General features: G+C 38.8%; 1 protein-coding gene across 1 annotated transcript in view; it reads left to right on the top strand.

Annotated features, from left to right (window-relative positions):
* WDPCP (WD repeat containing planar cell polarity effector) overlaps positions 1-27,462 on the top strand; it is a 148,702-nt gene that overhangs the window by 14,849 nt on the left and 106,391 nt on the right. The window lies entirely within an intron of this gene.

Here is a 27,462-nt window from a genome sequence, read left to right as displayed (position 1 = left end):
TCACCAATGCATAGAAAAGCAGAGAAGTTGCAGCACCCTTCACTGTTTTCCTTTGGGTTACAACCTGTATGTGTTGTGGCATACAAGAGCATTGAAAACAAATTTTTAAGTCGTGCGTAATTCTTGTTGCCATTTTGTTTTCCAAACTCACTTATTCATCATGGGCGATGTTTCCTTTGTTTTCTGCTGACAGAAGAATGCCTCCTTGTTCTTACATGTTGATATATGGCTTGGTTTGAGGGAGAATGCTGGTGTTGCCTTTAGCACAAATGATGTATGCATTTGCATTTCTGGAACACTTTCAGAGTTTCCCATTTGCTTTTATCTGCTTTACAGAATGAGCAACTGTTTTCTGGTTTATCTTTTCTGAAGATCAGCGTAGATTGTTGATTACAGGGTGCAATAAATTAACTTGTCGACTTTTGCCACATTTCATGTTTAGGTTATATATCTGAACAATGTTGAAGATTATAGAAAACTTTAAAAATTAATCCGAGATGTAAACGCTTGAGAACAAAAGGTTTGGTTTTTTTTAAACTGGATTTTATTTCTAAAAGTCTGCTGCATAATATTTCATAGCACTATCTAGAACAAGCTTTTTAATTTTAATTGCTAAAGGGGTTTTAGAGTGATTTATTAGACACCTGACTGCAAAACTGAAAGTATATCATTGTAATCCCATTGTTGTCTTTATTTGCCCAAACCAGAAAAATAGGGAATTTGAAAATAGTGTTCATTAGAGTAAAATATACAGTTTTTTATCATGTTGTGTTCTTCAGTTTGCTTTTAAAGGAATTTGTTTTCTTACTGTATTTTAAAATAGGCTTTGAAACTTCACTATAGTCACAATGTAATTCTTTCTCTTTTTTTTTTGGTCTGAAATTAATGCATGGGTAGGAAAAATTTGTAAATTTTACCTTTTCAGTAATCTGATGAATGCTTTATTCACTTGTGGGCAGTGTATTTTGTTTACCAGTTGTGATATATAGAAACAGTTTAGTTGTTGCCTCTCTATTCCATTTTGGCCTTCTAATCAGAACTAACACTTTGAGTGCATCCGTGTTTTGAGCTGGAAATATTATTCAAACTGAGCCTTTTTTTCCACAAGTTGTTTGGAGTGAATTCTTGAATTCCACAAGAAGAGAACTAGGCTAACTACTTTTAGCAGAAAAATTTTTGTTTTTAATAAAGAATAAACCATTACCAGTCAAGCCACCCGTTTCCTTTTTTTTTTTTTTTTTTCCAAATGTCTTGGTCTGAGGTCTCAGAGGAAAATCCATGGAAATGTCTTTCATGGTTTCAAAGGACAATAAAGGGATTAAAAAAAAAGAAAAACAAGCAACAGGCATTTAATTTCTGGTTCCTTTTTTTTCCTGTGTCAGTTTGTTACATGTAGAATTTCAGTTTTATCCTTTCAGATTTGAAGAGATCCCAAAGTAATTTTTCTTCTTGAATTCTGTTAAGCAGTAAAATACCCTGAATTCTACTAAAAATCAAACCAGGCCTTTTAACAACTTTCTGAGAGGAGAGGTAAGGGTTCTTCACCTGGTCTCCCACTGCCTTCCCCCAGACAGGACCTTCCTTTAGCCCTTGGGCAGTTTTTTCCCCATTCCTTTACCATATAAACTTGATTACATGCCTCTGAATGCAGTTTAAGGGATCCCTGGGCAAGGGGCAAGTCAGACCTGGAAAAGGAACAGCGTTCTTGCTCCCTAGAAATGAATTTGGATGTTTACCTCTTTTCTCAAGGTAATATTTGTCTTTTAAAAGCAGAACCTAACTTTTTCTTTTTGTAGTCTTTCCATTTCTTTTGCAATGTTCATTCCTAAATAACTCATAAGTTTCCTTGCCTGTTGAAATTTCAAGAACTTTACTGTGTTTTCTTTGTCAGTGGTGCTTCTTTCCTATAGCTTTTCTTGCTTAGAATTTGTCTTGAATTCAGACACATTTTCCAAGAGCTCAGTTATTGTTTTTTTCCTATGGATAAGATTGACAGCCTGAGGTTCTTTACCATAATAATTGCATGAATTGTCCTGTAACTTGGAGTTTTCTGTGTTTTGGCAGGGCAGATGTGTGTTAGTACCCCTTCCGCCTGTTTTTTGGGTTTGATGTATTAGAAACTATCAAAGACCAGAGTTTATTGTGGTGGTGTTAATGGTGCAAGCTGAGAAATCAGCCTGTCTTGTTTTGTGACTGTGGCTTTCAAGGCTTTTAAGTGTTTGTAAGGGTAATTCTGTGTTGCAAATAAGAAAAAAACAATTATATTGTAATGAACACTGAGATGTCTCCTCTCTGTTTGCACTGGCCATAAGTTACCAGCAAAATCCCAGCGGTGGCTGCTGTGCAAGAGCACAAGTACATAGGAACAATGTAACGCATTTATGAATTATTTCCTTTTAATCCATACCAAATGTCACAAGTTTCATAAATTTCATCACTTCCCTGAAGTGATGGTGGGTCATTTTTGGGGTTTTTTTTGTTTTTGTTTTTCTTTTTTCAAGTGGCATGTGGTAACTCAGGTTGAGCAAAAACCTGGGCCTGGAGCAGAAAATTGCAAAGTCCCTTACAATATGATAGACTTTTTCTTTCTATTTTTCTACATATAAATTCTAAATACTCTTGTCTGCTTAGTATTACCTTGATAAAAAAATAAGCTGTACAGTTCTTGGGCATCTTTTTATCTTTTTTTCAATGCTCTTTTTTTGTACCTCACTTGCTTTATGCAGCCCCTCTGTCACTCCATTGAGAGAATGAGCATGATTATTTTAACAAAGTTTCTAAAACTGTTAAGTGTAGACTCTACTCTCATTTGGAACATCTTTTTCTGGACATTGTTGATGAAGTACAGTCCTAATTCTTTAATTCTTTGCTATCATGAGCCACCAAGGGAATTTGTTTTCCCAGTGCTGCTGTGTGAGAAGCCTTCCCAAACATAGTGCTGTGCCTCTTCCAACAAAGTGGATTTTTGGGGGGCTTTCCCCACTTTCTATCTGCCTTCAAAAGCTTTTCTCCCTCTTTCTATGCATGATTAGTGAGACAAAGGAAGATTTGAGCCTTATGCAGAGGGAGTCAGTTTGACTGGAAGTGAGAAGTGACATTTGCATTTACAGTGTGTGTTTAGTGGCTTGGGGTGACATCCTGGAAGTTTCCCATCTCAACATATTTGCTGGCATATGTACTGAGTTTGCTTAAAAAATGGTAATAAAATAAAGCTTCCTTATGCAGGTCTTTTCACTTCAGATAAGTTTTGGTGACATCTATATTTTTGCTCTTGTTTTGGTGACAACAGTGTTAAGATCAATGTCATTAATATCAAGGCTTACTAATATTTTTACTCTTGTTTATGTGACAGCAGTGTTAATATCAAGGCTTACTGGATATTGATTATATTGGAATAAATTTTAAAGTTATCTTTGTGTCAGGAATAATTTCTATTTAAATTGCATAAAAATCAGTCTTTGTTGTAACTTGGAGACAGAAAAAATATATTGAGAAATCTTTCCACAGACTTTCTAATGCAGGGCCAGCTATCTCAGTTTATGATAAGATGAAGTGTCATAGATTTATTAATGGGACTGTTAAGAGGAGTATTGTTATGGCAATATTGAATTTAAACTTTTATGTCTTTGTTCTCATTGGGCAAAAATTACTGTAGCAGATTTGAGAATGGGAATTTCAGCCCACGATTTTGTTTTCTATAAATATAAAAGCATGCAGGTGTTTACAGGCAAGCAAATGGCTCTCCATACAAAACGTGGGTTTATGAGAGATATATCAAGAACCCGTAGTATGAACGGGTGCTTTGAGGCTTAAACTACAACCAAGCAAAAATGTGCAGCCTTCCCCTTTTGTCTATAATAGGGTCGACATTGGGAACCATGATCCCTTTGATCTTTACATAAAACAGATGAAAATGCATAAATTGCGTCTAATCAGAGATGAATTAAAGGAAAATAGCCTCCCGGAGGACAAAGCACCCCAGGCACCCATCAGCAGCCTTTCCAAATGACAGACCTGGAGGAGACTTCAAAGCTGCAAGCACAACTGCCAGTGAAATCCACCAAGAATCAAGATGCCATTAAAAAAAAAATAAAAATAAAAATTCACAGTTTACAAGTGCCCAGAACTCTCTCTTTAAGAAGAAGTGGTAGAAACACATGGGACTTGCTTTTTAAGCCACTAAATGTTCTTTTTCTTTTAGGAGACTTGATCAAGGCAATACTCGCTTATTTTAGTCCAAAAATGTGCTCAGACATGACAAACACTGGTAATTTTAGTGTCAGGTAGGGTTTATTCCATTTGAGTGGCATATTGTTTAGAAGCTGAAGTATATGTTTTAGTGGCAGCAGATCAGACCTTTGTTGTAATTGCTTCCTTGGTTGTCATCTTTATTTGTCCCTGTGAACACAAGCATGGTTAACATGCCTCAAATGGCAGAAGAAGGAGGAAATGTAAATATCAGGTTTGGTTTTGGAAGGGAGGGAAGGAAGGTTTGAGGCAATAATTTTATTATGAGCATTTTCTCTCTGTGGAACACAGAATAGCTTTATACCAAGTTAAATCAGAATCCAGATCCTCTTCTAGCTCAGGTAACTCATTTAAATATTATTTAGATATTAATATCAGTAGTGTTGAATATAAGAAATAGGCTTGAATAAGGATTATTAATTGCTGGTTTGTTTCAAGAGAGGTAACCTAAACATAAAATTTTACATTTTTGTTAGCATTCTGTTTCTGAGAAAATACCAAAACTTACAGTTTTTAAAGATCGAGACTAACCACAATTTTATGGAGTACAAAATTTTCACTTTTGATAAAGACTGATGTAGTCCCTACAATATAAATATTGTTTTAGGAAGGATTTTACCTGCTACTAGTATTCTTTGCTTATTCATTTATAACATTTATATCCAAACCCACGTAAATTTGAGAATCATTTAGTGACATAAAAAGAACAAATGACATTTCCAAATACATAACTGACAATGAAATCGCTCAGTAGGCTGAATGATTTGCTGTAGGTGAGATCAGAAAGGTTGCTTGATTAATTTTGTGGGAACTTGCTTTCAGTTGCTTCTGACCTTAATTTCTATAACTGAAGTATGTTTCGTCTACAGCTCTTGATTTTTGAAGAAGTAAAAAGATGATTCCAGTCTGTTTAAGGATGAAGCTAGGCAAAATTGCAGAGGACTTTCTCTTAAGATTTTTAAGGGTTCTCCCTCTTCCTGAAGTCACTGATATCTCTGTTCCTTGGAGCAGACATTTTAAATACGTTTTGAGGAATTGGATTTTCTGTGGCTTGCGAGACCTTCAGCATTTAGCTTTCCAAAGCTTGCATCTTCAGTGAATGCACGTGTCTCACTTCTGGGCCACTGGCCCACCTGCACACGAATGAGCAGGAATTGACTCCTGGCACAGCAGACACAGGTGGGTTTTCTTCACCAACACTGATCCTGACTGATCCTATCAATAGCTGCACTGAAATGGCAGAAGGCTGTAAGGCAGAGCAGCAAGTCTGCCTTGTTCTGTCAGGTGGGATGAGAGCTACAAAGAGAAGAAAGTGAAGTCTGAAAATGAAGAAAAGAAAAATGTATTGAAGAAAACTTGATGGCCTGTAGCAGTGCAGAGCAAGAGCCTCTCTTATTCTGCACTTTTTCCCAGCATGAAAAAAGAGGTTTTTGCCACAGCTTATACAGAAAACTGTCCCCTTTCCTTATTTTTATCTCTGTCTCTGCCTAACAGCAAAGCCTCTTAATACTGAGTCATACTGCATTGATTGATCAGCATATAAAACCTGAAAATGAAGTCAATTATCCTTTCCTTTCATGAGTTCCTGGAAGATTTTTGCACATAATATGCTTTGGTGCTGTTGTTTGTTTCTCTTATCTTAAACTTTTTATTATTTTGGATCCTTTGAATTAGACAGGGCCTTATGTTGTTGGGACCCCCATCTGTGTCATAGCTTGGCAAAGAGAAATCTCAGTTCACCCTGAGAGAAAGTGGGTGTTGGAACACAGCAATAATGCTTGTCTTCTATGGGCTATCAAGTGGCACAGCTACAAATTGCTACTGCAAGGCAACACAACAGTTTAACAGACTTACCTGCTTTATAAGAAGGGACACATTTTCTTAAATCTCCTTTCCAAATGCAAAGGAAGTTTTACTGTTTCTTTCATATTTGCTGTGTAAATCTACATGGAAAGGAAGGGATCATGTGTGACCATCTGCATTAAGCAATCAGCGTGATGGATTCATCAAACTCTCAGCAACAACTTCAGGCTCCCCTTAAGGTGGATTGTATGTGTTAATCAGCCAGTGAGTGCCAAATGCTGCTGCTTCTAAACTGGCCTTAGAGGGGCATAAAGTGCCTCGAGGATCTGATGCACAATCTGGGACAATTTACCTTGGAATGGTTGTTGTGGTTCTTGTGCTGCCTCTGCTTTGGGGACAATTTAGTTGCTGGTGTGGCAGGTCCACAGGGTGCAGCTGGCAAATGGAGGAAAACTGAAATTGGTGCAAGTGCACCATTGGCACCAAGCTGTACCTTGCATCAGTGCAGGACTCTGAAATCCCAATTTCACAAGCAGCTTAGCCATTCTGCAATAGGGTGAGAACCCCTTTGTTGCCAAGGAAAAGAGAATGAGGGGTACAAATGATGTTGAGCTATTGCATTTGTGTGGTGATAATCTGCCCTGCTCAAGAACTGCCACACTGAACTAGAGCAATCTTATCCTTTAGCCTTTCCCTCAGTCTTTCAGCATTCACACTCAAAAGCAATATAGACAGGGAATCAACTATTTAAAGCTTTAAGTACTGCAATTCTTGGCTGTACCAAGAAGTCTGGTTCATGTTCTAGAATTCTGTTCATGTTCTCCCTCCAGAAACAAGGCTATTTTTAAAGGAATTTATGTACAGGATTTCTCTATCTGCACAGAAATCAGGGTTTGTGCAATTGGGATTTTTCTGCTTATAAAGGACCCAAACAAAGTGTTCTCAAAAACTTTTAAACTTCTTCAGATCTAATAAATTTGTGTTGAACAGGATCCATGGCTCTGACGTGCATGCAAATGCAATTGCATTTTGCATGCAGTCAATGGCAGTTCTCTCTTATGATAATTTGATCAAGAGTATGTATTCAGTTTTTCTGCTGTTCCATATTTACTTTAGGAATTAGGTAGTGGTAGTCTAATGTGAAAGGTCTTCATCCTGGCAGGGATGGGATGTGTAGTGACTGCTATGATTCTGGGTTTCACTGTAGAAGCCCAGTCTTTAACAGCTTTTAGTATACCTGCTTGTCAAAATACCATTCTTCTTTTTCTTCATCATTGTCTCAGTCATCATCATTGATGATGATTGGTTTAGAATTTGTCACCTTTATGGCCTTTCAATCCACAGAGGTGGAGTTATCATGTGGCCTTGCATTAATTAGTGCCTAGATTTGCCTTTTGATTTTCATCTGACACAGTATGCCTCATTTTTCAGGGCTATGACCAAGCAATGCAAGGAATTTAAATTTTCAGATTCCCTACAATCCCATTTTATTCAGGAAGGACAAAGATGTTTGTCAGAGTTTCAGTTTGTCAGATACCTATAACCATTGATAACCATGACCACTGGTAACCATTGCTCTGTCCCCAGCCTTTTCTTCAGAGAGAAGAAAAGACTAGAAAAAGCTGCTGTTTACCTGCCTATAACTCAGTGCAAGGTATCTGGGACATGCTGAGGTGCTGCTGCTGATTTGGCCTCCCAGAGGAGGTTGTTTCCCCTCCTGAGCACAGGGAGAACAGAGAAAAGGCAGAACAGAAGAGCAAAGCCTGCAAGCATGGCCTGGTCTGTGAGGAACATGTCACTGTGAGATGCTTCTCATTGCTCCAGCCTCTCTGCTGCTTATAAAAACAAGTTGAATCATCCCAGATTGCAGTCTGGCATATTAATGTAAACTATGACTGGTTGGGGTTACTTTTAATGGGCCAGGCTTGTGTTTGTTCAGCAGCTCTTATGCAACAGCTGTGGTGTTGGAGTGCAGGGGGCTGAAGAGTGGAATGTGCAGGAATGAATGAGTGCAGATGTTTCAGGGCAAACAGCTGGTAGAACACAGACCTGCTGGGTCACACTGTCCCCTCAACTTCTTCTGCAGTGCTGGGGAGCAGCAGGACTGTTCCAGGCACGTTCTGAGTATCCTCTCCTGGTGGAGCTGTTGTGCCCAGCTGACTCCAGCTGAAAAAGCCTTGCCCATATCAGAGGTTCTCATTATATCTCTCCTGAGAATGCAGTTTTAGGAGTCATCTTTTTGGCAGCCCTGCCAGCTGACACAGCTCTCACTGTGTCCTTGCATCAGTAGCATAATTGCACTGGCAAACTGCTTGTAGGGTTGCTTGGTGTGCTGGTTCATGGAACTGAACTGGTTTTAAATGGAACACTTTCCTTTGCCTGCCTTACCAGCAGTTGTACCAGCATAGCTGAGGAAGATCAGCAGCTGTGGCTTTTTTTAAAGAGGTCTGTTGTCAGGCCCTTCACAAACCTGGAGCTCCTTTGAAGGTATAATGCTAAAAAATTTTGGCAAAAGGTGTGCAGAAGCCTGCACGAGAAGGTTCTAGAAAACTGGTGTTTCCATGATATTGGTGACTCAAGGGGGATGTGTGACCATTATATCAGCAGCCTCGAATACTGTGCACTGAAATCCCTTGTAAATATCTGAGAAAATATGTAGGCATTTTTTGACAAAATTTACCTTTATAAATTCTGCCTTTATTTATATTGAGCAAATGTAACTTGAGTGCAGCCAGCAATATAAAAGATACAACTGGGTTTTTTTCGTTGGTGGTGGTGGTTGGTTGGTTTTTTTACATGAATTACATTAAGATGAAGAAGAAGATAGCAGGTGGAAGAGTAGAATAAGGAGAAGGACTGCACCTGAAGCAAGGGTTAGGTTTGTGAGGAGGAATATATGAGAGATAGGAGGACCATTAACAGTTTAGATTGTGAAAAGCTGGCTGTTCTGAATCCCAGAATCCAGTGTACATTGGACTAGGCCTTGGAATAATAGAATGCTGTTATTGGAAATGAGGAGCCTGAGGAACATGGCACACAATGCCTTTAAGAGGGGGCTCCAAGGATTTGGTACTGCCAAATCAGCATTGAGAAGAGGAACACTGGAGCATCCTAAGTAGAAATGGAACTTTGTAGATATTATTTTCCTTTACTGAGCAGTTGTGAACAGCACAGTTGTTTTCTTTTAAGGTTCAGCCTAGGTATAGTAGTGAATGAGTTTCAAGGATAAACATTATAAACTGTAAGCAACCAAACCTTTTTTTGATGCAAAATTACCTCACTTTCCGCTTCCAAAAAAGAAAAGTCAGCCTGGTGAGGACTTAACTTGTGTTGTAGCTCACACAGATGAAGATTTGCAAAGTTATTCACAACTTTAAGTGGAGTTGTAAGATTAGTAAGGTGGTTTGCCACTTCTAAATGGCAAGGCTGCCACCCTGCCCATAACAATTAAAGGCTGGGCACTGGATGACACGTTTTACTAATACTATAAAGTCTGCTTTAATCTTTTAGGTAACCTTTTTCCAAGACTTATATTTTTGAATTATGCATTTCTTGGATAATGATTTTAAGATACATATATGGGATTTCCATTTAGTCAAGCAGGTAAATCCTGCTTTAGAGACAATTTAATTGACTTTGACCCCAAAATAGCTCATCCATCAGGATATAAGCATTTTTTTAATATGAAAAACAACCAGGGATTAAATTAAAAATATGCTCACAGAAGTTTTATAGTAGGTAATTTTGGGTATGAATGACACAAATTTAAACTGGCAGAAAATTAGATGAGTCTCGTTTGAAATAAATAGCTATATTGTATAATATATTTCTATAATATAAAATAATATATTAAATTTTTACTTACCATATTTGATATGCTTGTATTGAAATAAGTTTATTTTTCATCCACTCTGAGGGAAAGACATGAAGTTGAGGTCAGCACAAGGATTGGAAATCGGCGTTTGAAACACAAGGTGGTGCCATTGTGTAAAGTTGTGCTTCTGTGGAGTTTCTGAAGGCAGCAAAGGTGTTTAAAAACTCGAGAGAAACGTGTGCAGAGAAGTTAGCAGTTTTAAATGAAAGATTTGTAGCACAGGATGAAGGCGAGTGTGCCTGCAGTTCTGGTTTTGTGATACACAGAAGGAAAAGGGATCTCTCAGGAAAGAGCTGTGTGATAAATTGATGTTTTATTTTGACTTCAAGTCTGCTTGGAAGTATTTTCCATTTTTGGTTTCAAAGGGGGAGAGAGAACTTAACTCACAGTGTGAATCTAGGACCAATCTCCTAGCAGCTTTATATTGTGAATATATCAAAACAAGCTTCCCTTGTGTTACTTCAAATACACCCTAAAATGCCTTAGGATTAAAGCAATCATCTGTAATACAATATCTGTGGCTCATCGTTGATTGGCTCAAAACATGAAATGCAGCTTTTTTTTCTTGGAACAGTCAGTGTGTTTCCTTCATTGTCTGCTTTACTAAAATTCTGCATTCCTTGTCTAATCCTAAGATATTAAAATAATTAAGGGGGATAGTCACAGTTTCGCTAATGAAGCATAATTGAGCTTTGGAATACTTTGATATTAAAATTAAAAAGAAAACATAAAAATGGATTTGCTGAGCCATGTACACGTTATTCCCATATATTGCTCCCTGGTTTGGGCAGTAACTGGGGAGCTTCCCTAAGGACATTTGGGCTGTCCTGCTAACAGTTTTTTTAGCCTGCAAATCTTTATCACAAAGTGTGTGCAACTCTGCTTATTGCATCTGTGAGAAGAGTTAGCCTAACCAAGGTAATCATTATAACTTTCAGGTGTGAAAATTTGATTGCATCAATGTTTATTCTTTTAGGTAAAGTGGTCTAAAGAAAATCAAAGCTTTGCAATAGCCAATCAGATCTGGCTGCTGTATGTAAATGATCCATTTTAAATTAACTTGTTGGAAGAAATGTGTTTGACTTTATTCAGCAAATGCTATAGAATGATTGTTCCTATTGAGTCAGATAAAATATTCATTATTGTGCTTTGTTTCTTAAACATATCAGGTCCTAATAACAATTTATGTGACCTAGAAAACACCAAGAGTTGGCATCAATTTTCAAATTACTTCTTTCTTTCAGACCAAGAATCCTGTACTGTAATAATGTCTTACACACAGGGTTGCTTATTATAGATGTTGCATGCACTTTAACTGCTGTGCAAAGCACCTCTCCCATGTAATTACACAAACATATTCTTAATTAATGTGACTTGTGTTAGCGTGATCGAGCAATGGAATATTTTTTAGGTGTGTGTTTTGCAATCCTGAATGGCGGCTGACAGATGTGGAATGTTGTTCTCAACATCGCACATCTCGTGAAGAAATCCTTGGAAAGGACAAAGGCCAGGACAGCTGAGACTTCACAGGAATGAGCTTCCTTTCAAAGCCCTCAGACTGTACTGATGCAGGAATTGCTGTGTCCCAGCTCCTCCTGATCCTTAAGGATCCATGCAGGAAGGTGTTGTCAGATATGAAGAGCACTTGGGGGAACCGGAATAGTTTGTTTACTCCATGTGGAGCAACTTGACCCTGTCAAAGTGAAATGCCTCTCTAGAACTTCAGCCTGCTGGAGTGATGTATTTTGTGTTCCCTGCTTTTGTAATTTAACCACGGGGTATCCTGGAGGAAGGGCCTGTCGTGCAATGCTGTGTTACTCAGTTCCATGCTGTGGATCAGTTGCTTTTTTTTTTTTTTTACCTGTTTGTGCAATTCTTCATATGTCAATGCCTGTAATACTTGCAGAAATTTTGGTATTGGGAATGAAGCTGGAAAATTTATGGGGTCGCCTCCCCCGTCCATTAATTTTGCCATTCCATTTTGAACTGCTGTAAGGTAGCACCGAGCATACGTCATAGATCATGCTAATCATTAATGGGAATTAGATTGCACGTGTTTAGTCTTGTAGGGAGGTGGTTTTGGGTCTGTAAGTTCATAAAACTTTTGAAGTTATGGCCATGCAGCTACTGAAGAAGTAGAAGCAGGTGGATGAAGAGAGCAGCTCCTCCCCAGGGTATTTATCAGAAGCTGCTGTGTTTGGTGAAGCGCTGCTTTTGGGATAGATCAGCTGGTTGCTGATGTACATGAAGAAGCAGTGTAATGATGCACAACTGGGATGACCAGTGGTGGAAGCAAAAATCCAGTGTAACATGGGCCTCTGACCATCTCTGAACTCACTCCAGTGAGTTGGGTAGACAGGGGAGTTCCTGGCAGCACCAACAGGCATTTTGCCATTCCCATCTGAAGGCTCCCTCAGTTGCAAACCAGTTGAATATTGGGAAACAGCTGTTGGGACTCTTGTGGAAATTTCTGATGCTTTTAGGGAGGAGGCTGCTGTGAAATGAGCAGCGGTGGGGATGTCTTATGGATAGAGTGCTCAACACTGTTAAGTGATATTGGGTAAGCAAAAATGCCTTTCTTCTCTCATTACCCTATGCAAACAAAAATCTTCATGGGGGAAAAAGTATTTCATAGAATGCCACAAGCAGACAGCATCAGGTGTGGACAAATATACTTAAGGCCTCCAGCTGACACTGCCCATGGGAGTAGGTCAGATGAGAACACGTCAGCAATTCAGTCACTGTGGATAAATCTGTGCAAGGTGTCTTGACACTGCAGTATGTCTTGAGGCAGCTTCCAGAGATGGTAAAGACTTGTGTTCCAAAAACCACTGGACAAAAAAATTGAGATAACACTGCAGCTCTTTACCAGGATGGCAAAGAGTGGAAAGGGAGCAGCAGCTGTTCACCACCAGCAAGGAAACGCTGGACATGGCAGTAGGCATGCCAAAGTCTTTGACTCTTGTTTCCTCATGAGCTGAAGGTGTGCAAAAGATGTGGCTGCTGTAATGGCTGTGTTTCTCTTAGTACTGAAAAGGCACATTCCTGGTTGTCTTCAAAGAGAGGTTCCAGCAGGTCTGCATAGTCTTGGAGGGTGCAGAGGTATGGATGCAGGACCTCTGCTCCGATGTGAAGCAGTGCAGTGAGTGACAGGCTGCCTGAGGGGTAGGCAGGAACGTGTCTGTAAAACCAGAAAACCCATAAACATGCTCTATAAAATGATTCCTTTTCATTTACAGTGACATAGAACATCAAAAATTTAGCTCAATTAAAGTATGAGCACATCACTTCTGGGAGGTCAGCTTAAGTGACCTATCTGTTTGAATGTCTTTTTTTAGACAAACCCTGTGTTCTGGTGATTGCCCTTCCTCGTAGATGTGTGCCTTCACTAGAGCCATACTCATTTGGCTGAGTTTTCCCATGACTGCTCAATAACAGTACAGAGGGAAACCCACAGAGAATTAATCCAGTCATGGTTGTGCTAATTTCCAAAGAAGCGACTGAAAATGAGGGGAGTTTGTAATAAATGCAATATAAAACCTGTTTACATGACTGATTCTCCTCCCCACCCCCACCAGTCTGACCTTACCTCATTCCAGATTTCCCAGTTCTATCTGAAAGCATTTTTGTGAAGAATGCTACCAGGAAAATTCCCTTTTTTTATCTTGGCTATGAAAGACTTGTATGAAAGACCTTTCAATGGAAAGGGGGAATCTAAATGGGTTGCTATTGAAAGAGGATTGGTTTATGGTCGCATAGTTTGATATTCTTAGGAGGACTATACATTTAATCTTTGATCTAGAAATGATTTCAAGAGTCTACTCATAAGCTAAAAGAATTTCTATCTAAATATGCCATCTTCAGCTCCAGGTATAACCAGAAGAATTATACTTTTTTTCTGAGTGAGTTTTCTCAAAATGGTTTCACTGGATAATTTCAGGGGGTTTCCTCTATCTTAATTTAGCTGGTATATTATTTTCAAATAAAACAATTTGCACAGGCTCCATATAAATGATTTTTTGGTTTTGTATTCAGGGAGGAAGTAGATTCTCCTCTTTGAGTATATAATGGTAACACCAACATGCTGTCACTGTTTCCAGGATAGATGCATAAAATTGGGTATTATACCTGATGCATTCCAGTCTGATCTCTAAGAAGAGTCATTTTAAGGAAGGCAAGGTAAATCTTTTATGTATGAAAAGAGTGTTACTGAAGACTTATTCCAAATTTTAGCAAGTGAATATGATTTGAAGCAGTTGTTTTGGCACTTTTTTTTTTAAGCTGTAGTGGAACTTGAAATTATGAGCTTAACTGGGAAAGTAAGCTTGTAAATTAATATTTCAAAAATAGTAAGAGTATATTCTTGCAAAAGGGAGTAGAAAAGATGATGGCAATATGTCCCCCACCCCTGATGATTTTGGTCCTAGAAAGCCCTTCCCACCTTCATATTTCCATAGTCAAGGTAAAAAACATTGTTCCCTATCTTTACACAGTGCTTCAGTCACTGCTTGCAGAGACTTCTGGTGACCCAGTTGAATTTTGGCTTTTTGGTAGGTGTGTAGAGTAATTTTGAATTCTTTCAAACTATTGACTTTCCTTAATATTTATATCTTCAGAAATATAAATATAAATACATGCTGTTCTCAATGACAGTGAAAGCTGTTCAATCACTGTTTGTCTAATAATGAGAAAAATACAACTCAATCTATATATTATTTCTGTAAAATATGCAATTAACTGGACTCAGCCTTTATGCAGTAAACATGCACTTTGGATAATCTGTTCAATGAGAATAATGCAGACATTACACCCATCCTGATATGTAGAAGATGATCCATGGGGGAAGAAGATACATGTGCATAAGTCAATTATTTGAGAATAGAGCCCTTAATTTCTTCAGGCTCTATAAAAAGATTTTTGGCATCTGTACATATTTATTTTAGAGATATAGGGGTAAATCTTCAGCACAGAGCATAGGGAGTTAACTAGGGAACATTCATTAATGTTAATGGGATTTCTCTGGCTAATTCCCCACACTGAAAATTTAGCCCAAAGAGATTTGAAAAGTGATGTTGAGAAGCAAGTTGGTGTGTTAGTCTCATTACTCTCATGTTATTAACTGCTCTATCTGCCACTGGCTCTCTATGAGCACTGAGATATTATACTTAACAGTTAATAATGAAGGGCTGTATGCTAACTACAGATTCTAGTGTGGAGGTAAAATAATGCAGGTATATGAGCAAATTTTGGATATTTTCATTGAAAAAAAAACAAAACCTGCAAAACCATAGACTAAAAGGGGGAAATACCTATTAAGGCATATTTTTATACAGCAGAAATGGTTCATGTTTCTAGTACAGCTTTAGCACCAAAAGCATTTTTTATTTTCTTACATAATGGCCAACTTGTGCAGGGGATTGGATCCACTGACTTCCACATTCCTTCTAGCACAATTTGTTTTAAGATTTCGACTTAGTATAGCATTTTTATTAAAGCCAGTTAATTTTTTTTTTTTGGTAAAAGTTAATTGAAATAAGAGAGGAAGTTCAGTTTCTGCTTGTCTTTAAATTTTAAAGAATCGTTGGAGCCTGGGAGAACATAAAAAGCTGGTTTATATACTAAATGGAGAATATTGTTTTAAAAGAAAATACAGGCTCTAACAAAAAAAGTTTGTAAATTCATGATGCTCTTTTTCTATATTAAGGATATGCAACAGAGACTGTAAGTGAAATGTGAATATGTGCACCGTGTGCATACATATGTTCACATTTCCTTTTTTTTTTTTTTTTTTTTTTTTGGTATCTTAGCAGTTTCCCTTGCTTTTTAGGGGAGCTATTAAATTTTTCTTCCAGTTGTGATTCAGAGCAGTCAGGAGCCAGCCATTAGAGGGTGCTTCTGCACCAAGGAGCTCTCTCTCCTTGAAACCCAATTTACTTAACTTTAAGTATTTGTAGATTTAACAAGGGATCATTTTATGTTTCCTACAATTATCAATTTTCTTCTTTAATTTGCATTCCTTCCTGGACCACTATTCTTTGAATTCAGAGAATTAAGTTGCAGATAACTAAAGGTGATTGAGAGAGGGTGGAATGATTCAAAACAGCAAAATTATTACATTTCGTAATTGTTACTGTAAAAACAAAAGAAAATATACATGGACCCCATGCAAGTGAAAAATGGCCTGGTCTCTTACCTAATTAATGACAGAGATGAGCATCTGTACATTATATAGCACTTGCCACATTATTGCTGCCTTGTTTAGAAATACATTCATTCATTATAACTCCACTGCATATATTTGCAGCAAGAGCAGTAAAATAGATCCAGTTTGCACATTTCTGCCATTACTAGTAAAGATTTAAAAATAAAACTCTTCAGTGCAAAACAGCTGAGGGTTTTTTTTTTTTTCTCTAGAATCATCATGATTCCTCATTCAGTAGCAAACTTAAAAATGCTGTGTCTCTTCTGTAAGAATGTGCAGGCAGCAGAGTAGGGCAGGATTTATATAGTATATATTCTATATATTATATATATATATATATAATATATATTTATACAAACAGCATGGCCATTTGTCCTAGGAATACAAATTTAAAACCTGCACTTCTGACCCAGGACACTGGTGCAAGGTTAGTGAAGGAGAATGGAAATAAAAAGATTTCTAAAAGAAAATTCTGCTGTTATGGAATCAGTTCCTAAGTCTGATTGAATAAAAGCCATTAAAATTCAAAAGTGGAACACAGCACACAGCATTACATCCCAGTCCTGTACCCAGGAATGGCCACGAGTGCTCAGCAAAGAAATCTGCCACCTGCAAGTGTTAAAGCCAGCCCGTGGAGATGGTGATTCTGAAAATACTCCTCCTGGAGAACTTGACACATCTTTGCACTAATTTTCTGATTCAAGGTAAGGATTTCTGATATCCAACAGCTTTTGAAAGCTGCTCAAACTTCCAAAAACCATCTCAACTGAAATGCTGGTACACAGCTGGAGGAGCTGGTGCAGAGCTTGGGAAGGAAAGGGATCAAACCTTCTTCAGGAGCTCCTTCAGGAGCCATGTAGCCTCCTAAGCCTTAAAAAGGACAGCCAAATGTCCCTTCAGGCATAAGTGTGACATCTTTATTGCGCCAGTGTACCTGACATGCTCATAGTAGCATATTTACTCATATTTACTGCTGGTACTGCTGTCTCCAGTTTTCCATGTACAGCACAAGATCTTTTCTGAGACTGGGAGAGCCTTTCTTCTCAAAAGGCAACGTTTACATTGCAAGAACACATGGAACTAAAATGGGTGAATCTTCCTGATGTCATATTCAGTAACAACTTGGGAATTTAGTGCTTGCATATATATTTAAGTAATGTGAATATCAGCATCAGTGAGTATGCTTTGTGAAGCTAACATACATTGTATAACTAATTTAATTCTAATTCTTCCAAGAGATTATGTGATATCATTGAAGTTCCTCTTATCTGTTAAAAGGTGTACATTTTTTGCTTTAGTGCCTGTACTGTCTAGTTCTGACTCATGTAAATTTGTTTTCAATTTGAGAGTGAAACCTAGGCAAAAGTAAAACATCTTTCTTTAGCATGGACTGAATTATTGGATACTGTGAATTACTGGATATTGGATATCCTGTTCTTTCTATACAAAATTTGGACCTTCTGAATAAACACATAGGTAAATGGAAGCATGGGAGTGCTTTGAAGGTATTTGGCATTGAAGGTAATGTTGTATCATTTTAAAGGTGGTTGTTGATAGGTTTTCAAAAACATTTTTACATGAGACTTAAGAAAACAACATAAGATACTGAGGAAATCTGTCATGCAACAGTTTATAATTGTAATTGTAACTTCCAAATTGTAATTTGTTAAGTTGCCCAGCAAACATCAGCCCCAATCTGATGTGTTTGGCACTATCCTTGTGCAAATCAGAATGGGATTGTACCTTGGAGCAAAATATTGGAGCTTGGGCCAATCGACCAGTAGTAGTTTTTCTTCTGAGCTGAATGATAACAGGATGCAATTTTAAGTTAGAAACTCTTTGAAAATGAGCTACGTGGATTTTTCTGCTGGTAACATATTTAAGTAGCTGCTGTAAATCACTGGTTGAGTTCACAACTGGTATTTTAAAATTAGAACCAGGTAACAATGGCTGATTAATTGAAAATGGAGTCTAGCCAATGTTATACTTTTGTAAGTGAATTACACCTTCTGGTATTACACTTTATCATTTTAACAGGGTTGATTCCTTCAGTAAATATTTTGTGAATTAACAAGAGCTGCTTCATATGATTTTTCCAATAAGTACCATAAATCCATTAGTTAACAATGGGAGTAGAGCAAATAAACATTGTAATGAAGAGAAAGGATAGATGAAGAAATATACTGGATACTCTAACTTGTGACTGAAGATAGTTAGGAGACACAGATTTTATTTCTGTGTATCTCGTCTCCTTCAAGTCTGTCCACTAAAAGACACCCTCAATATACAGCTGAATTAGTAAGACAATAAGCCTAAAGCCAGAGAACATATCACCAGTATTATCTGAAAATAAAGTGGGAACCAATTCACATTTCTCCCCATAATTTGCCTGTGTGTTGGGAAGATGCTGCACTCTAGCTGGTGGTTTCTGAAGTATTAAGAGCTGCCTAAAAATCCATTTGACATTTCAATTTTCATTTAATACATAATACCTATGACTTCCACCACTGCATTCTTTTACAAAAGCTAAGATGAACTACTGGTTCATACCAGCCAGAATTTAGAGCTCTGGCATACCTGAAACTGGGGCTGGTGGTTGAAATTGCCTCTCCATCAGTATCAATATTTAGTATATCAAATAAATCTACTGTAATGTTCTGCTATTTCAGGCAGATGAAGTTAATCATAAAGTGGCACCTAACAGTATTTATCCCATGGTGATAGTAATATTAGCAAGAGGAAAGTTTTCCTTAAAAGTGTTGGATGCTGTCCATTATCGATGTGATCTCTTTGCAGATCCTCAAACTCGATTTCTCTTTACTGTAGATACTCAAATGTGCAGGAACGGTGCTGCTGCAAGTGAGTAAATCTATTGCCATTATGCTGTAGGACAGCTTTGAGACCAAAACTGTTTTAAATATTGGGCAAAGGCAGCTGCAGGGATCTGACTGACAGCTGGTCTTACTCAGCCCCCATAAGAGGTGGAATGAAGCTGATCTGAGTTTTTTGACCATTTTGGACCCATCTTTGCATTTTTAATGAGGTAGTTTTCTGACACTAGCTGATTATTTACTCCAGACTGATTATTTTACTGCCCTGGTTTTCTCAAGAGTGGTAGAAGAGTTTATAGTTCAGTATTAAAAATTGTGCATATTTTAGTTTATATACAACCCACTGCTCAACAGTTTCATTGTAATTATGAAAATGCGTGAACAAATGCATTTTTTCTTCAAAGTTATTTTCCCTTTTGCATATCTGCATAATTAGAACACAACATAAACTATACTGTAACATTACAATCAGGAATTAATTATTGTAACATGAAATTTTCAATTTTTTTCCAACTGCAAAGGTGAGTATGGCTTAAAATTGAAAAAATACAGTCCTTTTCATAGAAACTTGTTTGAAGATCATAAAGGAGTACAAAAGAAGAAAAGCTTTTTGTTTGTGTTTGCAATCAAATCTTCCTTAAAAGGAAGTCTGACACACAGGCATTGTAGTTTTTTAAATATTACATTGAAGAAACCAAGATACAAGTCTCACTGGATTAACTAGAATTCAAGTATAGCAGAAAAAAAACCATTTAAAAATAAATGCTCACAAACAAGAATCTTGCAAAACGCTATTCAAAGGTGATTTTCAAATATTAGTAAAGCTCAATTTATTGCTTGCCTAATTTATTGCCTGCATCTAAACAAAATAGGTCAACATAAAATAGCTACTGGAAATTATTTAAATGTAAAAACATTCCAAAAAGGAATACAAAAATAAACAGCTAAAGATGTTGTAGATCTAAAAATAATCCGTTTGTTCTAGTAAATTTATTCAACTCATACAATATACTCAGAAATACATTTCTATTTTTTAAATGCAGCTTGCAAATTTGCAAGATTTATAAATGAAATCAATGTGTTTACCAATTTTCTTTAGAAAATTCTTGAAGCACATACTCGGTGAACATGCAGAATATAAAATGTTAAAGGCCAGAGCTGTACAGTTCAGCAAGAAATTAGTTGGTACAGCTCATAAATAGAAAATGAAATAGTTGTGCTCTATTTACCTGACATCTGTACAGATCTGGTTAGTTGTGTGATAGCTAAGTCTGAAATACTGCATAAAAATATAGAAGACTCTTACTTGCTTAGGTGCAAATATAGTTAAAATTCAGGCTGAAGTGTGGTTTAACCCACTGCTTTAGACTTGGTTCTTCTGATTCTGTTCATGTCACAGCAGCCCATGCTGCAAGGCAGCTGATGGACCAGGGTGCCAATGCACAGAGGCACAAATGGAAGGAAACTGTGAGAACCCCAGGCTTGGTCTGGGGTCTCGTGTGGTGGAAAAGTCTCTCCTCCAACCCATGCTTCCAAAGAAAACTCTGCAGCCTCTTGTTGTCCTGTCTCAAGGCAGTTTATTGCAAGTTATCTAAAAGATTTTCTCCTTGGGCTGCTGTGGTTTGCTCAGAGCTCAGGCAGAGGCACACACACACCCTGACATCCTCTCTCTCTGCTGTCCTCTTCTTCTCTCCCCCCACCCAGGGCTGCTGCTGTCTTTTATATGGTACATTACGTGTTACATGTTTACAGTTTTTCCCCAATGCTTATTACCTATATTAAATGGTGCCTTTCTATCTTTTATATGGTACATTACATGTTATATGTTTATAGTTTTTTCCCAATGCCTATTACCTATATTAAATGGTGATTTTCTATCTTTTATATGGTATGTTACATGTTACATGTTTACAGTTTTCCCCCAATACCTACTACCTATGTTACAAGGTGCTTTTCTACTCTAAACCAATCTGTGAGTGCCAACATCACCAAGAACATGGAGGCAAGGAAGAAGAAGGAGGAAGAACAGGATCAGCCCACTTTTCTCCATCTTAGAACTTCTGACACCCATGTACAAGGTAAAAAACCCCTGTACAGGTGCTAAAACCCCCCCTGTACAATACTAAAAAAAATTTTCCCTCTGTTTTGTAACTACTTTTACTATATTATCTAACCTTTTGTGACTGCTTGTTCCACCTCTAAAGTTGGTAACTGATTCCATGGCTCAAACTCACAATCACAGCTGTTTGCAGCTGCCTGCCAGGGTCTAAAATGCTTCTGACCAAGGCCTGGAACCTCTAAAAATGTCTGAGAGACATTTTGAGTTCCAACAGGAACCATGCATATCTGCTGCTGCAGCACTGCTGTAAACCCACACGTTTCCATCATTCATTTCCAATGAGAACTGGTGTTCTAAGTTCAAAAACCTGCCAGCATAAACTTCCTTGCAAACAGGAATTGCAGCAATGGTAGGGCAATGGAGCAAGGACTTTTCCTGTGCCTGGATTATTTGTAAGCCCTTCCACCTTCTTTCTGCTTAGCTTAAAATGAGAGAGATTTTGTTTTCTTCTCCTTTGGCTGGTGATAAGAAAACACTGCTACAAAATTTTATGACCTACTGACCTTTAGTATTGAAAAATTGGGTTATTTACAACAGCAATCACTATCTAAAAGAATGTCGTAAAGCAGCTTGACATTTAGTACTTCTGTAATTGCCTCATGTCGTGTCAGCACTGGATATCTGTCGTTTGGATCACTTATCTACTATCTGGTTTATATAAAGGCCTTCAGGGTCTTTATCAAAATGTGTATACGAACTTTTCACTCTGTGAAGTAAAAACCCAGGTCAATTATATCTATTTTCTGTGACCTTCTTAACTTTTCACACCCACTCTTGTCTGAGAGCTGTTACAGATTGTAATACTTGCCTGCAGTATCAATTGGAGAAGGCTTCTTAGCTTCATTAAGGCTGTCAGAGGTGTGGCTGATACATAAACTTAAGTGTCTTCTTGACAAATGGCATTACCTCCTTCAAATTAATTCTGCTTCACCGTTGTTAATCTTATTATCTGCTCAGTTAATCAATAGGTGCCTTTCAAAAGAGAGGAGCAGGGATGTGGTTGGGATGTGTGTTTCCGAAGGCAGGAGCCACGGCAGCGTGGCAGAATTCACTTTCTGACCCTGTCCTCCTCTGCTTGAGTGATAACCCAGCAAAAACCAGGCTTCGGTTCGGACACGGGAACAACCAATTTGGTGGCAACAAGTTACCCCATACACATTTTCTGTAGTGTTTTTGCACGTGTCCTTGAGCTTCAGCACCCTCTATCTAGTAGACAGTGTTGGAACTCAAAATGTCCCTCAGACATTTTTAGAGGTTTCTGTTGGAACTCAAAATGTCTCTCAGACATTTTTAGAGGTTCCAGGCCCTGGTCAGAAGCATTTGAGACCCTGGCAGGCAGCTGGAAACAGCTGAGATTTTGAGTTTGAGCCATGGAATGAGTTACTAACTTTGAAGGTGGAACAAGCAGTCACAAAGGGTTAGACAGTATAGTAAAAGTAGTTACAAAACAGAGGGGAAATTTTTTTTAGTATTGTACAGGGGGAGGGTTTAGCACCTGTACAGGGGGGTTTTTATTTTGTATATGGGGGTCAGAAGTTCTAAGATGGAGGAAAGATCCTGTTCTTCCTCCTTCTTCTTCCTTGCCTCCATGTTGTTGGTGATGCTGGCACTCACAGATTGGTTTAGAGTAGAAAAGCACCTTGTAACATAGGTAGTAGGTATTGGGGGAAAACTGCAAACTTATTATACGTAATATATAAAAGACAGCAGCAGCCCTGGGTGGGAAGAGAAGAAGCAGTCAGAGTCAGAAAGGATGTCAGGGTGTGTGTGTGCCTCTGCCTGAGCTGTGAGCAAACCACAGCAGCCCCAGAAGAAAATCTTTTCGATAACTTGCAATAAACTGCCTTGAGACCAAACAACAAGAGGCTGCAGAGTTTTCTTTGGAAGCTCGGGTTGGAGGAGAGGCTTTTCCACCACACGAGACCCCAGACCAAGCCCGGGGTTCTCACAAAACAGAGTTTTTAGTTCAGAGCTCTGGACAGCTGTCTAAGCCAACAATTCCCATTCTGATTAATGGCCCATGTGCCTTTTTGCCCAATTAATTGTACGGGAAATAACTTATACCAGCTGGAAATAAAATGTTTGTTTTGTTTTACAGAATATTTTTTAGAGCAGTTACAGATTTTCAGTGTTCTTACTTTTTGTCCAATAATCATAATGTTCTTAAGGAGCTATATGTATATCTTGTAGTTAAATATGCAAATATATTAAAGTATGAAAACTCAGTAAATAGAATTGATGTTGCAAAAAAGAGGATTACTTTCAGATTCCAAAAACAATAAAACAATCCTCACAAAAATAAGTCAATGGAACATGATACAACTTTACAGCATATGGGAATAAATTTGCAATGTATAATTTTCATGCCAGAATTCTTGAGTTATCAGATAATGTATTTCCTTTCCATGATTATTCTGCAAGCCTTATTTAGGCCTTTCTTACAATAGAAGTTTCAGTGTGTATTTTGATAGAGTGCTCCTGTGTGTTGTTCACCCATCTACAAATTAGTTTTCCTATTTAGACTGAGGAAGTTAGAATAAGTAAAAGAATTTGCTTCATTCATGTGTTTGGCAAAAATATTCTGAATCATTACAGTCTGAAGAGAAAAAGTAGCAACAGTAAATATTTGCCTAGAGATTCAGGTGTATGATGATTGATCAGCTTTCTATTTGTGTTTGTTGAAAATATTCTTAAACCAATATTGTAATATTAATTATTATGCACTGAATAGATTGATAGAAGGATGCCTGTTTTTCTGTTTCTTGAAATCAGAGGTTGGTCTTAGTGACAGGGGATCTGATTTTCATTTATACAACAAAATCTACAGTTCTTTTCTCAGTGGAAAAGGGATTTAAAGGAGAAGTAAATGAATGTGGGAATGAAGCTCACTGTGCTGCTGGGTTTCAGTGCCAGGAGCAGGAATTGTGAGAAGGGCCTGGCTTAGGCTCACAAAGAAATAACTGCAGGTGAGGGGTTGGACCTCAGCAAGGGAAAGGGAGGAGAAGGAAGAGGAGCCCAAGCCTGGCTCTGCAGGGGAAGGTGCAGTGGGAGCAGAGCTATCAGGGAGCCAACACAGCATAAGAGTGGGGACCACCAAAGCCACCTTGGCGTTACAGAATGGGTTAACAGCCCCTTTGATTCAAATTTGGTGTTGCTGGTCAGATCAGGCCTTTGTTTGTGCAGCCAGGGTGGTTTGGATCTGATCAGGAGTGACAGAGCAGCGTTTGCTGCAGTGCTTGACCACAGCCTCACTGGAAACGAAGCTCCAGCCCACGTGCAGCCTGTAAGAGTTGCAGTGATGGTGCACACAGCTCAGGCTTTGCCACTGAATGTGAGAGATGGAGGCTGGAACCTCTGCATACCAGAAAACAAACCCAAGCTTCAGCAATTAAATGAGCAAAACATTTACGAGTGCAGTCCCAATAACTTATTTCCTGCATAGGTGGCAGAATTACTGTCCCTGAAATCCAAAGATGGGAGGGTAGCTCAGAATGCCATCTTTGCAGTCATTTAACTTCCAACCTAACTAAAACTGTGCCACACTGCTATTTCCACAGTGCCTTACCTCCAAACATGTGTGAAGTTTAAAAGTGTTGTGACTAAAAATTCAGAGTTCATCTTACCAACATTGAGCCTTAGAACCCGATGGGAATCCTGTAGTTAATAAATTTCCACAGAGGGGCCAGGGACTGTTCACATGTGCCCATCTCATGCTCTGCTCTAGGCACGTGGGCCAGTGTCAGAGATGAGAACCTTGCTGGGTCACCAGCACCATTCCCCAGCTGGGACAGAGCTCCAGAACAGCAATCACAGCCTGAGCTGTCCCTGGTGTTTTCAGCTGTGGTGCTCAGAGTCTCTCCTTGTGCCCACCTGCACATTGGGTCTGCATTTTCAGGAATTTTTGACAATTCCTGAAATTCTAGCCAATTTAGATCAATGCGTTAAAAACTTGAAAAGGTTAGACAGACACACAGACATAAGCATCTTTCTTAAGAAACCAAATTAAAACTATCAATATATATGTTTATAAATTAATCATTGTCTTTTAACTGCTGTGCTGCTGACACTTGGTCAAAAAGTAAAGTAAAAACTTGTAGCTGTGAAGTAAAAACTTGTAGGAAGAATCTGGATTGTTTCTATTTAATGCCAGACTACAAAATGAAGTTTCACAAATTCTCATGATTTTACTAACTTCATTTCAGTATGTGTTTTATTATATATCAAACAGGCTGTGGCTTCATACAGCTATAAAAGGATGAAGCCTGTCTTGTAAGATTGGAAGAATATTTTACATTTTTTTATCTGTGAGAACATGATAGAGAAAAAATTTAACTGGTCTATTTTTCAATGAATAATTAGACTAAATTTTAAGTTGATGTAGCTAAAAATGTAAAAGATAGTATGTCTAAAATTTTATTTTATGTGTTGCACACATAAAGAAACTGTTACATACACAAAGAAATTGTTGTATCAACATAAAGGGTACATCAAGTAGCTACTGATCTAATGTAGGTAGTTCAGTCTAAACTTTAACTTTCAGAGTCAAATACTACATTTTTGAATCATACTTGTGCTGCAGGGAGTTTCTCTCCTTGGTGAAGGACAAATTGGTCACAAAGAGGAAGAAAAAACTGGCAGTGATTTCTACTCCAAATATTATTTCACAGAAATAGAGTTTTGTAGGATGACTTGATGACTTATGTGGTTTGTTGAACATTAGGTGGTCGAAGTTAAAAATTAGCCACTGTGAGTGAGCTGTGGCAGGGCCAGAGATTGGATGTTAACCTTTGCCAGGTGGAGGAAGGGAGACAGGAGTGAGATTGGGGGCAATCTGCTCTGGCATCTACCACTCATAGTGCTATTGTGTAATCAATCCAAAATCAAATGAAAAAAAGTTCCTTGTGCCTATTACATTTTCCATTTCTCTGAAAAAAATTAGACCTGTGGAAGAGGAAAGCAATCCGGATTCTGCACCTGGATGTGCAGAGTGGGGAAGGAGAGGCTGGAGAGCAGTGCCATGGAAAGGGACCTGGGGCTCCTGGTCCATGGCAAGTTGAACATGAGCCAGCAGAGCCCTGGCAGCCAGGAGGGCCACCCGTGTCCTGGGGGACATCAGGGATGGAATCCCCAGCCGGGCAAGGGAGGGGATTGTCCTGCTCTGCTCTGCTCTGGGGCAGCCCCACCTCGAGTGCTGGGGCAGCTCTGGGTGCCATGATACAAAACAGATATAAAGCTGTTAGAGAGTGCCCAAGGGAGGCCACAGGAAGGTGAAGGGTCTGGAGGGGAAGCTGTGTGAGGAGTGGGTGAGGTCACTTGGTCTGTTCAGCATGGAGGAGACTGAGGGAAAACCTCAGTGGGGTATTCAACATCTTCATGAGGGGAAGAGGAGGGGCAGGCACTGATCTCTCCTCTCTGGTGACAGGACCTGAGGGAATGGCCTGAAGCCGTGTCAGGGGACATTTCTGTTGGATATTAGGAAATGTTTTTCACCCAGAGGGTGGTTGGTCACTGGAACAGGCTCACCAGCTGGCCAGAGTTCAAGAATCATGCAGGCCCAGGAGCTGGGCTTCAGTGATCCTTGTGGGTCCCAGCTCAGGATATTCGATGACTGTGTATTTCCATGGAGTAGGAAAACACAAAAGGCTAGCCTGTGACAATTTTTATAAAATAATTTCTGGTATTGTATTATTTGCCAGGAAAATCTGATGACATGTAAGTAGTGAGAATGGACTGCAGTTTTTTCTTTTATTTGGGCATTTTGTGCTATAACCTCTGCCTGACCCCAGATCCAGAGCACCTCATCTAGGACATGTATGGATGCCATTGCAGCAGTTTTGTGACTTTGCTGTGGCATAGAGGGACCTGCTCCTGCCTGACTTTGTATTTTACCTCGCTTCCACTCCTAGGAGTGTGCCCCAAACAAGTCAATATTTTTGGGGGGATCCCCCTTGTTTACTTTGCCTTCACCAGGAGTTTTGGCTTTCTGGGAGCATGTTCCTGGGCCCACCTTCACTGGAATAGGCAGATGGTCATCACAGGCTGCCCTGCATGTGGCAGCTGCAGGGTTTACTCTCCTAGGGACATTTTGGGTGGTGTTGTCACACTGAGCTGTGCTCCTGGCACGTGAGCTGCCCAGTCAGATGTTGTAGCCATCATCTCCTGTTCTCTGGCTCAAGTGATGCCTTGTGAAGGCTGACCTAGATGACAGGCTAGATGGAGCTAAAGAATGAAGTAGGGATTTATTAGGAGGCCTCAATGGCTCCACTTCGGGCAGCACAGCAGCCCAGCCAGGACTACAACCCAGGTGAGCCCAAAATGGTCACAAAATGGATGACTGCTCATGTGGTCTCACACTTTTGTAAGTTTTGGTCCTTCAGCATATTGG

This window comes from Lonchura striata, chromosome 3 (assembly GCF_046129695.1).
Source record: "Lonchura striata isolate bLonStr1 chromosome 3, bLonStr1.mat, whole genome shotgun sequence".
Lineage (NCBI taxonomy): Eukaryota > Metazoa > Chordata > Aves > Passeriformes > Estrildidae > Lonchura > Lonchura striata.
Note: the sequence above shows the minus strand (reverse complement) of the source record. Positions and strands in the feature narration are given on the sequence as shown.